This window comes from Macaca fascicularis, chromosome 17, assembly GCF_037993035.2.
Source record: "Macaca fascicularis isolate 582-1 chromosome 17, T2T-MFA8v1.1".
NCBI classification, from domain to species: Eukaryota; Metazoa; Chordata; class Mammalia; order Primates; family Cercopithecidae; genus Macaca; species Macaca fascicularis.
In genome coordinates this window covers 45,679,845-45,695,428 of record NC_088391.1, presented here as the reverse complement: position 1 = coordinate 45,695,428, position 15,584 = coordinate 45,679,845, and positions in this window count along the sequence as shown.

The window sequence follows — 15,584 nt, the reverse complement described above, 5'->3', positions numbered from 1 at the left end:
ACTCTGTGAGATGAATTAACAGAACACTAAGCAGTTTCTCAGAAAGCTTCTTTCCAGATTTCATCTGAGGATATTTCCTTTTTCACCATAGCCCTCTATGGGCTTCCAAATATCACTTTGCCAATTCCACAAGAACTGTCTTAGCGAAAGGCTTCTTGAAGGGAAAGCTGTAACTCTGTGAGATGATTTCAGAGAACACAAAGAAGTTTCTCAGAAAGCTTCTTTCTCTTTGTTATCGGAGGATATTTCCTTTGGCCCTATAGTCTTCAAAGGGATCCGAAATATCTGTTCTCAGATTCCACTGAAATAAGGCTAGCAAAGAGATCCACGAAATACAGATGTAACTCTGTGAGTGGAAGTCACACATCACAGAGCAATTTCTCAGAAAGCTTCTTTCCAGATTTCATCTGAGGATATTTCCTTTTTCACCATAGCCCTCTAAGGGCTTCCAAATATCACTTTGCCAATTCCACAAGAACTGTCTTAGGGAAAGGCTTCTTGAAGGGAAAGCTGTAACTCTGTGAGATGATTTCACAGAACACAAAGAAGTTTCTCAGAAAGCTTCTTTCTCTTTGTTATCGGAGGATATTTCCTTTGGCCCTATAGTCTTCAAAGGGATCCGAAATATCTGTTCTCAGATTCCACAGAAATAAGGCTAGCAAAGAGATCCACGAAATACAGATGTAACTCTGTGAGATGAATTAACAGAACACTAAGCAGTTTCTCAGAAAGCTTCTTTCCAGATTTCATCTGAGGATATTTCCTTTTTCACCATAGCCCTCTATGGGCTTCCAAATATCACTTTGCCAATTCCACAAGAACTGTCTTAGGGAAAGGCTTCTTGAAGGGAATGCTGTAACTCTGTGAGATGATTTCACAGAACACAAAGAAGTTTCTCAGAAACCTTCTTTCTCTTTGTTATCGGAGGATATTTCCTTTGGCCCTATAGTCTTCAAAGGGATCCGAAATATCTGTTCTCAGATTCCACAGAAATAAGGCTAGCAAAGAGATCCACGAAATACTGATGTAACTCTGTGAGTGGAAGTCACACATAACAGAGCAGTTTCTCAGAAAGCTTCTTTCCAGATTTCATCTGAGGATATTTCCTTTTTCACCATAGTCCTGTATGGGCTCCCAAATATCCCTTTGCCAATTCCACAAGAACTGTCTTAGCGAAAGGCTTCTTGAGTGGAAAGCTGTAACTCTGTGAGATGATTTCACAGAACACAAAGAAGTTTCTCAGAAAGCTTCTTTCTCTTTGTTATCGGAGGATATTTCCTTTGACCCTATAGTCTTCAAAGGGATCCGAAATATCTGTTCTCAGATTCCACAGAAATAAGGCTAGCAAAGAGATCCACAAAATACAGATGTAACTCTGTGAGATGAATTAACAGAACACTAAGCAGTTTCTCAGAAAGCTTCTTTCAAGATTTCATCTGAGGATATTTCCTTTTTCACCACAGTACTGTATGGGATCCCAAATATCACTTTGCCAATTCCACAAGAACTGTCTTAGCGAAAGGCTTCTTGAGTGGAAAGCTGTAACTCTGTGAGATGATTTCACAGAACACAAAGAAGTTTCTCAGAAAGCTTCTTTCTCTTTTTTATCGGAGGATATTTCCTTTGGCCCTATAGTCTTCAAAGGGATCTGAAATATCTGTTCTCAGATTCCACCGAAATAAGGCTAGCAAAGAGATCCACGAAATACAGATGTAACTCTGTGAGTGGAAATCACACATCACAGAGCAGTTTCTCAGAAACTTCTTTCCAGATTTCATCTGAGGATATTTCCTTTTTCACCATAGCCCTCTATGGGCTTCCAAATATCCCTTTGCCAATTCCACAAGAACTGTCTTAGCGAAAGGCTTCTTGAAGGGAAAGCTGTAACTCTGTGAGATGATTTCACAGAACACAAAGAAGTTTCTCAGAAAGCTTGTTTCTCTTTGTTATCGGAGAATATTTCCTTTGACCCTATAGTCTTCAAAGGGATCCGAAATATCTGTTCTCAGATTCCACAGAAATAATGCTAGCAAAGAGATCCTCGAAATACAGATGTAACTCTGTGAGTTGAATTAAGGGAACACTAAGTAGTTTCTCAGAAAGCTTCTTTCCAGATTTCATCTGAGGATATTTCCTTTTTCACCATAGCCCTCTATGGGCTTCCAAATATCACTTTGCCAATTCCACAAGAACTGTCTTAGCGAAAGGCTTCTTGAGGGCAAAGCTGTAACTCTGTGAGATGATTTCACAGAACACAAAGAAGATTCTCAGAAAGCTTCTTTCTCTTTGTTATCGGAGGATATTTCCTTTGGCCCTATAGTCTTCAAAGGGATCCGAAATATCTGTTCTCAGATTCCACAGAAATAAGGCTAGCAAAGAGATCCACGAAATACAGATGTAACCCTGTGAGTGGAAGTCACACATCACAGAGCAGTTTCTCAGAAAGCTTCTTTCCAGATTTCATCTGAGGATATTTCCATTTTCACCATAGCCGTCTATGGGCTTCCAAATATCCCTTTGCCAATTCCACAAGAACTGTCTTAGCTAAATGCTTCTTGAAGGGAAAGCTGTAACTCTGTGAGATGATTTCACAGAACACAAAGAAGTTTCTCAGAAAGCTTCTTTCTCTTTGTTATCGGAGGATATTTCCTTTGGCCCTATAGTCTTCAAAGGGATCCGAAATATCTGTTCTCAGATTCCACAGAAATAAGGCTAGCAAAGAGATCCACGAAATACAGATGTAACTCAGTGAGATGAATTAACAGAACACTAAGCAGTTTCACAGAAAGCTTCTTTCCAGATTTCATCTGAGGATATTTCCTTTTTCACCATAGGCATCTATGGGCTTCCAAATATCCCTTTGCCAATTCCACAAGAACTGTCTTAGCGAAAGGCTTCTTGAGGGGAAGTCTGTAACTCTGTGAGATGATTTCACAGAACACAAAGAAGTTTCTCAGAAAGCTTCTTTCTCTTTGTTATCGAAGGATATTTCCTTTGGCCCTGTAGTCTTCAAAGGGATCCAAAATATCTGTTCTCAGATTCCACAGAAATAAGGCTAGCAAAGAGATCCACGAAATACAGATGTAACTCTGTGAGATGAATTAACAGAACACTAAACAGTTTCTCAGAAAGCTTCTTTCCAGATTTCATCTGAGGATATTTCCTTTTTCACCATAGTCCTGTATGGGCTCCCAAATATCCCTTTGCCAATTCCACAAGAACTGTCTTAGCGAAAGGCTTCTTGAGTGGAAAGCTGTAACTCTGTGAGATGATTTCACAGAACACAAAGAAGTTCCTCAGAAAGCTTCTTTCTCTTTGTTATCGGAGGATATTTCCTTTGACCCTATAGTCTTCAAAGGGATCCGAAATATCTGTTCTCAGATTCCACAGAAATAAGACTAGCAAAGAGATCCACGAAATACAGATGTAACTCTGTGAGATGAATTAACAGAACACTAAGCAGTTTCTCAGAAAGCTTCTTTCCAGATTTCATCTGAGGATATTTCCTTTTTCACCATAGCCCTCTATGGGCTTCCAAATATCACTTTGCCAATTCCACAAGAACTGTCTTAGCGAAAGGCTTCTTGAAGGGAAAGCTGTAACTCTGTGAGATGATTTCACAGAACACAAAGAAGTCTCTCAGAAAGCTTCTTTCTCTTTGTTATCGGAGGATATTTCCTTTGGCCCTATAGTCTTCAAAATGATCCGAAATACCTGTTCTCAGATTCCACAGAAATAAGGCTAGCAAAGAGATCCACGAAATACAGATGTAACTCTGTGAGATGAATTAACAGAACACTAAGCAGTTTCTCAGAAAGCTTCTTTCCAGATTTCATCTGAGGATATTTCCTTTTTCACCATAGTCCTGTATGGGCTCCCAAATATCCCTTTGCCAATTCCTCAAGAACTGTCTTAGCGAAAGGCTTCTTGAGGGGAAAGCTGTAACTCTGTGAGATGATTTCACAGAACACAAAGAAGTTTCTCAGAAAGCTTCTTTCTCTTTGTTATCGGAGGATATTTCCTTTGGCCCTATAGTCTTCAAAGGGATCCGAAATATCTGTTCTCAGATTCCACTGAAATAAGGCTAGCAAAGCGATCCACGAAATACAGATGTAACTCTGTGAGGTGAATTAACAGAACACTAAGCAGTTTCTCAGAAAGCTTCTTTCCAGATTTCATCTGAGGATATTTCCTTTTTCACCATAGCCCTCTATGGGCTTCCAAATATCACTTTGCCAATTCCACAAGAACTGTCTTAGGGAAAGGCTTCTTGAAGGGAAAGCTGTAACTCTGTGAGATGATTTCACAGAACACAAAGAAGTTTCTCAGAAAGCTTCTTTCTCTTTGTTATCGGAGGATATTTCCTTTGGCCCTATAGTCTTCAAAGGGATCCGAAGTATCTGTTCTCAGATTCCACAGAAATAAGGCTAGCAAAGAGATCCACGAAATACAGATGTAACTCTGTGAGATGAATTAACAGAACACTAAGCAGTTTCTCAGAAAGCTTCTCTCCAGATTTCATCTGAGGATATTTCCTTTTTCACTATTGGCCTCTATGGGCTCCCGTATATCCCTTTGCCAATTCCACAAGAACTGTCTTAGCGAAAGGCTTCTTGAGTGGAAAGCTGTAACTCTGTGAGATGATTTCACAGAACACAAAGAAGTTTCTCAGAAAGCTTCTTTCTCTTTGTTATCGGAGGATATTTCCTTTGACCCTATAGTCTTCAAAGGGATCCGAAATATCTGTTCTCAGATTCCACAGAAATAAGGCTAGCAAAGAGATCCACGAAATACAGATGTAACTCTGTGAGATGAATTAACAGAACACTAAGCAGTTTCTCAGAAAGCTTCTTTCAAGATTTCATCTGAGGATATTTCCTTTTTCACCACAGTACTGTAGGGGATCCCAAATATCACTTTGCCAATTCCACAAGAACTGTCTTAGCGAAAGGCTTCTTGAGTGGAAAGCTGTAACTCTGTGAGATGATTTCACAGAACACAAAGAAGTTTCTCAGAAAGCTTCTTTCTCTTTGTTATCGGAGGATATTTCCTTTGGCCCTATAGTCTTCAAAGGGATCCGAAATATCTGTTCTCAGATTCCACTGAAATAAGGCTAGCAAAGAGATCCACGAAATACAGATGTAACTCTGTGAGTGGAAGTCACACATCACAGAGCAGTTTCTCAGAAAGCTTCTTTCCAGATTTCATCTGAGGATATTTCCTTTTTCACCATAGCCCTCTATGGGTTTCCAAATATGCCTTTGCCAATTCCACAAGAACTGTCTTAGCGAAAGGCTTCTTGAGGGGGAAAGCTGTAACTCTGCGAGATGATTTCACAGAACACAAAGAAGTTTCTCAGAAAGCTTCTTTCTCTTTGTTATCGGAGGATATTTCCTTTGGCCCTATAGTCTTCAAAGGGATCCGAAATATCTGTTCTCAGATTCCACTGAAATAAGGCTAGCAAAGAGATCCACGAAATACCGATGTAACTCTGTGAGTGGAAGTCACACATCACAGAGCAGTTTCTCAGAAAGCTTCTTTCCAGATTTCATCTGAGGATATTACCTTTTTCACCATAGCCCTCTATGGGCTTCCAAATATCACTTTGCCAATTCCACAAGAACTGTCTTAGCGAAAGGCTTCTTGAAGGGAAAGCTGAAACTCTGTGAGATGATTTCACAGAACACAAAGAAGTTTCTCAGAAAGCTTCTTTCTCTTTGTTATCGGAGGATATTTCCTTTGGCCCTATAGTCTTCAAAATGATCCGAAATACCTGTTATCAGATTCCACAGAAATAAGGCTAGCAAAGAGATCCACGAAATACAGATGTAACTCTTTGAGATGAATTAACAGAACACTAAGCAGTTTCTCAGAAAGCTTCTTTCCAGATTTCATCTGAGGATATTTCCTTTTTCACCATAGTCCTGTGTGGGCTCCCAAATATCCCTTTGCCAATTCCTCAAGAACTGTCTTAGCGAAAGGCTTCTTGAGGGGAAAGCTGTAACTCTGTGAGATGATTTCACAGAACACAAAGAAGTTTCTCAGAAAGCTTCTTTCTCTTTGTTATCGGAGGATATTTCCTTTGGCCCTATAGTCTTCAAAGGGATCCGAAATATCTGTTCTCAGATTCCACTGAAATAAGGCTAGCAAAGAGATCCACGAAATACAGATGTAACTCTGTGAGGTGAATTAACAGAACACTAAGCAGTTTCTCAGAAAGCTTCTTTCCAGATTTCATCTGAGGATATTTCCTTTTTCACCATAGCCCTCTATGGGCTTCCAAATATCACTTTGCCAATTCCACAAGAACTGTCTTAGGGAAAGGCTTCTTGAAGGGAAAGCTGTAACTCTGTGAGATGATTTCACAGAACACAAAGAAGTTTCTCAGAAAGCTTCTTTCTCTTTGTTATCGGAGGATATTTCCTTTGGCCCTATAGTCTTCAAAGGGATCCGAAATATCTGTTCTCAGATTCCACAGAAATAAGGCTAGCAAAGAGATCCACGAAATACAGATGTAACTCTGTGAGATGAATTAACAGAACACTAAGCAGTTTCTCAGAAAGCTTCTCTCCAGATTTCATCTGAGGATATTTCCTTTTTCACTATAGGCCTCTATGGGCTCCCAAATATCCCTTTGCCAATTCCACAAGAACTGTCTTAGCGAAAGGCTTCTTGAGTGGAAAGCTGTAACTCTGTGAGATGATTTCACAGAACACAAAGAAGTTTCTCAGAAAGCTTCTTTCTCTTTGTTATCGGAGGATATTTCCTTTGGCCCTATAGTCTTCAAAGGGATCCGAAATATCTGTTCTCAGATTCCACTGAAATAAGGCTAGCAAAGAGATCCACGAAATACAGATGTAACTCTGTGAGTGAAAGTCACACATCACAGAGCAGTTTCTCAGAAAGCTTCTTTCCAGATTTCATCTGAGGATATTTCCTTTTTCACCATAGCCCTCTATGGGTTTCCAAATATCCCCTTGCCAATTCCACAAGAACTGTCTTAGCGAAAGGCTTCTTGAGTGGAAAGCTGTAACTCTGTGAGATGATTTCACAGAACACAAAGAAGTTTCTCAGAAAGCTTCTTTCTCTTTGTTATCGGAGGATATTTCCTTTGACCCTATAGTCTTCAAAGGGATCCGAAATATCTGTTCTCAGATTCCACAGAAATAAGGCTAGCAAAGAGATCCACGAAATACAGATGTAACTTTGTGAGGTGAATTAACAGAACACTAAGCAGTTTCTCAGAAAGCTTCTTTCCAGATTTCATCTGAGGATATTTCCTTTTTCACCATAGCCCTCTATGGGCTTCCAAATATCACTTTGCCAATTCCACAAGAACTGTCTTAGGGAAAGGCTTCTTGAAGGGAAAGCTGTAACTCTGTGAGATGATTTCACAGAACACAAAGAAGTTTCTCAGAAAGCTTCTTTCTCTTTGTTATCGGAGGATATTTCCTTTGGCCCTATAGTCTTCAAAGGGATCCGAAATATCTGTTCTCAGATTCCACAGAAATAAGGCTAGCAAAGAGATCCACGAAATACAGATGTAACTCTGTGAGATGAATTAACAGAACACTAAGCAGTTTCTCAGAAAGCTTCTCTCCAGATTTCATCTGAGGATATTTCCTTTTTCACTATAGGCCTCTATGGGCTCCCAAATATCCCTTTGCCAATTCCACAAGAACTGTCTTAGCGAAAGGCTTCTTGAGTGGAAAGCTGTAACTCTGTGAGATGATTTCACAGAACACAAAGAAGTTTCTCAGAAAGCTTCTTTCTCTTTGTTATCGGAGGATATTTCCTTTGGCCCTATAGTCTTCAAAGGGATCCGAAATATCTGTTCTCAGATTCCACTGAAATAAGGCTAGCAAAGAGATCCACGAAATACAGATGTAACTCTGTGAGTGAAAGTCACACATCACAGAGCAGTTTCTCAGAAAGCTTCTTTCCAGATTTCATCTGAGGATATTTCCTTTTTCACCATAGCCCTCTATGGGTTTCCAAATATCCCCTTGCCAATTCCACAAGAACTGTCTTAGAGAAAGGCTTCTTGAGTGGAAAGCTGTAACTCTGTGAGATGATTTCACAGAACACAAAGAAGTTTCTCAGAAAGCTTCTTTCTCTTTGTTATCGGAGGATATTTCCTTTGACCCTATAGTCTTCAAAGGGATCCGAAATATCTGTTCTCAGATTCCACAGAAATAAGGCTAGCAAAGAGATCCACGAAATACAGATGTAACTCTGTGAGATGAATTAACAGAACACTAAGCAGTTTCTCAGAAAGCTTCTTTCAAGATTTCATCTGAGGATATTTCCTTTTTCACCACAGTACTGTATGGGATCCCAAATATCACTTTGCCAATTCCACAAGAACTGTCTTAGCGAAAGGCTTCTTGAGTGGAAAGCTGTAACTCTGTGAGATGATTTCACAGAACACAAAGAAGTTTCTCAGAAAGCTTCTTTCTCTTTGTTATCGGAGGATATTTCCTTTGGCCCTATAGTCTTCAAAGGGATCCGAAATATCTGTTCTCAGATTCCACCGAAATAAGGCTAGCAAAGAGATCCACGAAGTACAGATGTAACTCTGTGAGTGGAAATCACACATCACAGAGTAGTTTCTCAGAAAGCTTCTTTCCAGATTTCATCTGAGGATATTTCCTTTTTCACCATAGCCCTCTATGGGCTTCCAAATATCCCTTTGCTAATTCCACAAGAACTGTCTTAGCGAAAGGCTTCTTGAAGGGAAAGCTGTAACTCTGTGAGATGATTTCACAGAACACAAAGAAGTTTCTCAGAAAGCTTGTTTCTCTTTGTTATCGGAGAATATTTCCTTTGACCCTATAGTCTTCAAAGGGATCCGAAATATCTGTTCTCAGATTCCACAGAAATAAGGCAGGCAAAGAGATCCTCGAAATACAGATGTAACTCTGTGAGTTGAATTAAGGTAACACTAAGTAGTTTCTCAGAAAGCTTCTTTCCAGATTTCATCTGAGGATATTTCCTTTTTCACCATAGCCCTCTAAGGACTTCCAAATATCACTTTGCCAATTCCACAAGAACTGTCCTAGCGAAAGGCTTCTTGAGGGCAAAGCTGTAACTCTGTGAGATGATTTCACAGAACACAAAGAAGATTCTCAGAAAGCTTCTTTCTCTTTGTTATCGGAGGATATTTCCTTTGGCCCTATAGTCTTCAAAGGGATCCGAAATATCTGTTCTCAGATTCCACAGAAATAAGGCTAGCAAAGAGATCCACGAAATACAGATGTAACCCTGTGAGTGGAAGTCACACATCACAGAGCAGTTTCTCAGAAAGCTTCTTTCCAGATTTCATCTGAGGATATTTCCTTATTCACCATAGCCGTCTATGGGCTTCCAAATATCCCTTTGCCAATTCCACAAGAACTGTCTTAGCGAAATACTTCTTGAAGGGAAAGCTGTAACTCTGTGAGATGATTTCACAGAACACAAAGAAGTTTCTCAGAAAGCTTCTTTCTCTTTGTTATCGGAGGATATTTCCTTTGGCCCTATAGTCTTCAAAGGGATCCGAAATATCTGTTCTCAGATTCCACAGAAATAAGGCTAGCAAAGAGATCCACGAAATACAGATGTAACTCTGTGAGGTGAATTAACAGAACACTAAGCAGTTTCTCAGAAAGCTTCTTTCCAGATTTCATCTGAGGATATTTCCTTTTTCACCATAGCCCTCTATGGGCTTCCAAATATCACTTTGCCAATTCCACAAGAACTGTCTTAGGGAAAGGCTTCTTGAAGGGAAAGCTGTAACTCTGTGAGATGATTTCACAGAACACAAAGAAGTTTCTCAGAAAGCTTCTTTCTCTTTGTTATCGGAGGATATTAACTTTGGCCCTATAGTCTTCAAAGGGATCCGAAATATCTGTTCTCAGATTCCACAGAAATAAGGCTAGCAAAGAGATCCACGAAATACAGATGTAACTCTGTGAGATGAATTAACAGAACACTAAGCAGTTTCTCAGAAAGCTTCTTTCCAGATTTCATCTGAGGATATTTCCTTTTTCACCATAGGCCTCTATGGGCTCCCAAATATCCCTTTGCCAATTCCACAAGAACTGTCTTAGCGAAAGGCTTCTTGAGTGGAAAGCTGTAACTCTGTGAGATGATTTCACAGAACAGAAAGAAGTTTCTCAGAAAGCTTCTTTCTCTTTGTTATCGGAGGATATTTCCTTTGGCCCTATAGTCTTCAAAGGGATCCGAAATATCTGTTCTCAGATTCCACTGAAATAAGGCTAGCAAAGAGATCCACGAAATACAGATGTAACTCTGTGAGTGGAAGTCACACATCACAGAGCAGTTTCTCAGAAAGCTTCTTTCCAGATTTCATCTGAGGATATTTCCTTTTTCACCATATCCCTCTATGGGTTTCCAAATATGCCTTTGCCAATTCCACAAGAACTGTCTTAGCGAAAGGCTTCTTGAGGGGGAAAGCTGTAACTCTGCGAGATGATTTCAAAGAACACAAAGAAGTTTCTCAGAAAGCTTCTTTCTCTTTGTTATCGGAGGATATTTCCTTTGGCCCTATAGTCTTCAAAGGGATCCGAAATATCTGTTCTCAGATTCCACTGAAATAAGGCTAGCAAAGAGATCCACGAAATACCGATGTAACTCTGTGAGTGGAAGTCACACATCACAGAGCAGTTTCTCAGAAAGCTTCTTTCCAGATTTCATCTGAGGATATTACCTTTTTCACCATAGCCCTCTATGGGTTTCCAAATCTCCCTTTGCCAATTACACAAGAACTGTCTTAGCGAAAGGCTTCTTGAGGGGAAAGCTGTAACTCTGTGAGATGATTTCACAGAACACAAAGAAGTTTCTCAGAAAGCTTCTTTCTCTTTGTTAACGGAGGATATTTCCTTTGGCCCTATAGTCTTCAAAGGGATCCGAAATATCTGTTCTCAGATTCCACAGAAATAAGGCTAGCAAATAGATCCACGAAATACAGATGTAACTCTGTGAGATGAATTAACAGAACACTAAGCAGTTTCACAGAAAGCTTCTTTCCAGATTTCATCTGAGGATATTTCCTTTTTCACCATAGGCATCTATGGGCTTCCAAATATCCCTTTGCCAATTCCACAAGAACTGTCTTAGCGAAAGGCTTCTTGAAGGGAAAGCTGTAACTCTGTGAGATGATTTCACAGAACACAAAGAAGTTTCTCAGAAAGCTTCTTTCTCTTTGTTATCGGAGGATATTTCCTTTGGCCCTATAGTCTTCAAAGGGATCCGAAATATCTGTTCTCAGATTCCACAGAAATAAGGCTAGCAAAGAGATCCACGAAATACTGATGTAACTCTGTGAGTGGAAGTCACACATAACAGAGCAGTTTCTCAGAAAGCTTCTTTCCAGATTTCATCTGAGGATATTTCCTTTTTCACCATAGTCCTGTATGGGCTCCCAAATATCCCTTTGCCAATTCCACAAGAACTGTCTTAGCGAAAGGCTTCTTGAGGGGAAAGCTGTAACTCTGTGAGATGATTTCACAGAACACAAAGAAGTTTCTCAGAAAGCTTCTTTCTCTTTGTTATCGGAGGATATTTCCTTTGGCCCTATAGTCTTCAAAGGGATCCGAAATATCTGTTCTCAGATTCCACAGAAATAAGGCTAGCAAAGAGATCCACGAAATACAGATGTAACTCTGTGAGATGAATTAACAGAACACTAAGCAGTTTCTCAGAAAGCTTCTCTCCAGATTTCATCTGAGGATATTTCCTTTTTCACTATAGGCCTCTATGGGCTCCCAAATATCCCTTTGCCAATTCCACAAGAACTGTCTTAGCGAAAGGCTTCTTGAGTGGAAAGCTGTAACTCTGTGAGATGATTTCACAGAACACAAAGAAGTTTCTCAGAAAGCTTCTTTCTCTTTGTTATCGGAGGATATTTCCTTTGGCCCTATAGTCTTCAAAGGGATCCGAAATATCTGTTCTCAGATTCCACTGAAATAAGGCTAGCAAAGAGATCCACGAAATACAGATGTAACTCTGTGAGTGAAAGTCACACATCACAGAGCAGTTTCTCAGAAAGCTTCTTTCCAGATTTCATCTGAGGATATTTCCTTTTTCACCATAGCCCTCTATGGGTTTCCAAATATCCCCTTGCCAATTCCACAAGAACTGTCTTAGAGAAAGGCTTCTTGAGTGGAAAGCTGTAACTCTGTGAGATGATTTCACAGAACACAAAGAAGTTTCTCAGAAAGCTTCTTTCTCTTTGTTATCGGAGGATATTTCCTTTGACCCTATAGTCTTCAAAGGGATCCGAAATATCTGTTCTCAGATTCCACAGAAATAAGGCTAGCAAAGAGATCCACGAAATACAGATGTAACTCTGTGAGATGAATTAACAGAACACTAAGCAGTTTCTCAGAAAGCTTCTTTCAAGATTTCATCTGAGGATATTTCCTTTTTCACCACAGTACTGTATGGGATCCCAAATATCACTTTGCCAATTCCACAAGAACTGTCTTAGCGAAAGGCTTCTTGAGTGGAAAGCTGTAACTCTGTGAGATGATTTCACAGAACACAAAGAAGTTTCTCAGAAAGCTTCTTTCTCTTTGTTATCGGAGGATATTTCCTTTGGCCCTATAGTCTTCAAAGGGATCCGAAATATCTGTTCTCAGATTCCACCGAAATAAGGCTAGCAAAGAGATCCACGAAGTACAGATGTAACTCTGTGAGTGGAAATCACACATCACAGAGTAGTTTCTCAGAAAGCTTCTTTCCAGATTTCATCTGAGGATATTTCCTTTTTCACCATAGCCCTCTATGGGCTTCCAAATATCCCTTTGCTAATTCCACAAGAACTGTCTTAGCGAAAGGCTTCTTGAAGGGAAAGCTGTAACTCTGTGAGATGATTTCACAGAACACAAAGAAGTTTCTCAGAAAGCTTGTTTCTCTTTGTTATCGGAGAATATTTCCTTTGACCCTATAGTCTTCAAAGGGATCCGAAATATCTGTTCTCAGATTCCACAGAAATAAGGCAGGCAAAGAGATCCTCGAAATACAGATGTAACTCTGTGAGTTGAATTAAGGTAACACTAAGTAGTTTCTCAGAAAGCTTCTTTCCAGATTTCATCTGAGGATATTTCCTTTTTCACCATAGCCCTCTAAGGACTTCCAAATATCACTTTGCCAATTCCACAAGAACTGTCCTAGCGAAAGGCTTCTTGAGGGCAAAGCTGTAACTCTGTGAGATGATTTCACAGAACACAAAGAAGATTCTCAGAAAGCTTCTTTCTCTTTGTTATCGGAGGATATTTCCTTTGGCCCTATAGTCTTCAAAGGGATCCGAAATATCTGTTCTCAGATTCCACAGAAATAAGGCTAGCAAAGAGATCCACGAAATACAGATGTAACCCTGTGAGTGGAAGTCACACATCACAGAGCAGTTTCTCAGAAAGCTTCTTTCCAGATTTCATCTGAGGATATTTCCTTATTCACCATAGCCGTCTATGGGCTTCCAAATATCCCTTTGCCAATTCCACAAGAACTGTCTTAGCGAAATACTTCTTGAAGGGAAAGCTGTAACTCTGTGAGATGATTTCACAGAACACAAAGAAGTTTCTCAGAAAGCTTCTTTCTCTTTGTTATCGGAGGATATTTCCTTTGGCCCTATAGTCTTCAAAGGGATCCGAAATATCTGTTCTCAGATTCCACAGAAATAAGGCTAGCAAAGAGATCCACGAAATACAGATGTAACTCTGTGAGGTGAATTAACAGAACACTAAGCAGTTTCTCAGAAAGCTTCTTTCCAGATTTCATCTGAGGATATTTCCTTTTTCACCATAGCCCTCTATGGGCTTCCAAATATCACTTTGCCAATTCCACAAGAACTGTCTTAGGGAAAGGCTTCTTGAAGGGAAAGCTGTAACTCTGTGAGATGATTTCACAGAACACAAAGAAGTTTCTCAGAAAGCTTCTTTCTCTTTGTTATCGGAGGATATTAACTTTGGCCCTATAGTCTTCAAAGGGATCCGAAATATCTGTTCTCAGATTCCACAGAAATAAGGCTAGCAAAGAGATCCACGAAATACAGATGTAACTCTGTGAGATGAATTAACAGAACACTAAGCAGTTTCTCAGAAAGCTTCTTTCCAGATTTCATCTGAGGATATTTCCTTTTTCACCATAGGCCTCTATGGGCTCCCAAATATCCCTTTGCCAATTCCACAAGAACTGTCTTAGCGAAAGGCTTCTTGAGTGGAAAGCTGTAACTCTGTGAGATGATTTCACAGAACAGAAAGAAGTTTCTCAGAAAGCTTCTTTCTCTTTGTTATCGGAGGATATTTCCTTTGGCCCTATAGTCTTCAAAGGGATCCGAAATATCTGTTCTCAGATTCCACTGAAATAAGGCTAGCAAAGAGATCCACGAAATACAGATGTAACTCTGTGAGTGGAAGTCACACATCACAGAGCAGTTTCTCAGAAAGCTTCTTTCCAGATTTCATCTGAGGATATTTCCTTTTTCACCATATCCCTCTATGGGTTTCCAAATATGCCTTTGCCAATTCCACAAGAACTGTCTTAGCGAAAGGCTTCTTGAGGGGGAAAGCTGTAACTCTGCGAGATGATTTCAAAGAACACAAAGAAGTTTCTCAGAAAGCTTCTTTCTCTTTGTTATCGGAGGATATTTCCTTTGGCCCTATAGTCTTCAAAGGGATCCGAAATATCTGTTCTCAGATTCCACTGAAATAAGGCTAGCAAAGAGATCCACGAAATACCGATGTAACTCTGTGAGTGGAAGTCACACATCACAGAGCAGTTTCTCAGAAAGCTTCTTTCCAGATTTCATCTGAGGATATTACCTTTTTCACCATAGCCCTCTATGGGTTTCCAAATATCCCTTTGCCAATTACACAAGAACTGTCTTAGCGAAAGGCTTCTTGAGGGGAAAGCTGTAACTCTGTGAGATGATTTCACAGAACACAAAGAAGTTTCTCAGAAAGCTTCTTTCTCTTTGTTAACGGAGGATATTTCCTTTGGCCCTATAGTCTTCAAAGGGATCCGAAATATCTGTTCTCAGATTCCACAGAAATAAGGCTAGCAAATAGATCCACGAAATACAGATGTAACTCTGTGAGATGAATTAACAGAACACTAAGCAGTTTCACAGAAAGCTTCTTTCCAGATTTCATCTGAGGATATTTCCTTTTTCACCATAGGCATCTATGGGCTTCCAAATATCCCTTTGCCAATTCCACAAGAACTGTCTTAGCGAAGGGCTTCTTGAAGGGAAAGCTGTAACTCTGTGAGATGATTTCACAGAACACAAAGAAGTTTCTCAGAAAGCTTCTTTCTCTTTGTTATCGGAGGATATTTCCTTTGGCCCTATAGTCTTCAAAGGGATCCGAAATATCTGTTCTCAGATTCCACAGAAATAAGGCTAGCAAAGAGATCCACGAAATACTGATGTAACTCTGTGAGTGGAAGTCACACATAACAGAGCAGTTTCTCAGAAAGCTTCTTTCCAGATTTCATCTGAGGATATTTCCTTTTTCACCATAGTCCTGTATGGGCTCCCAAATATCCCTTTGCCAATTCCACAAGAACTGTCTTAGCGA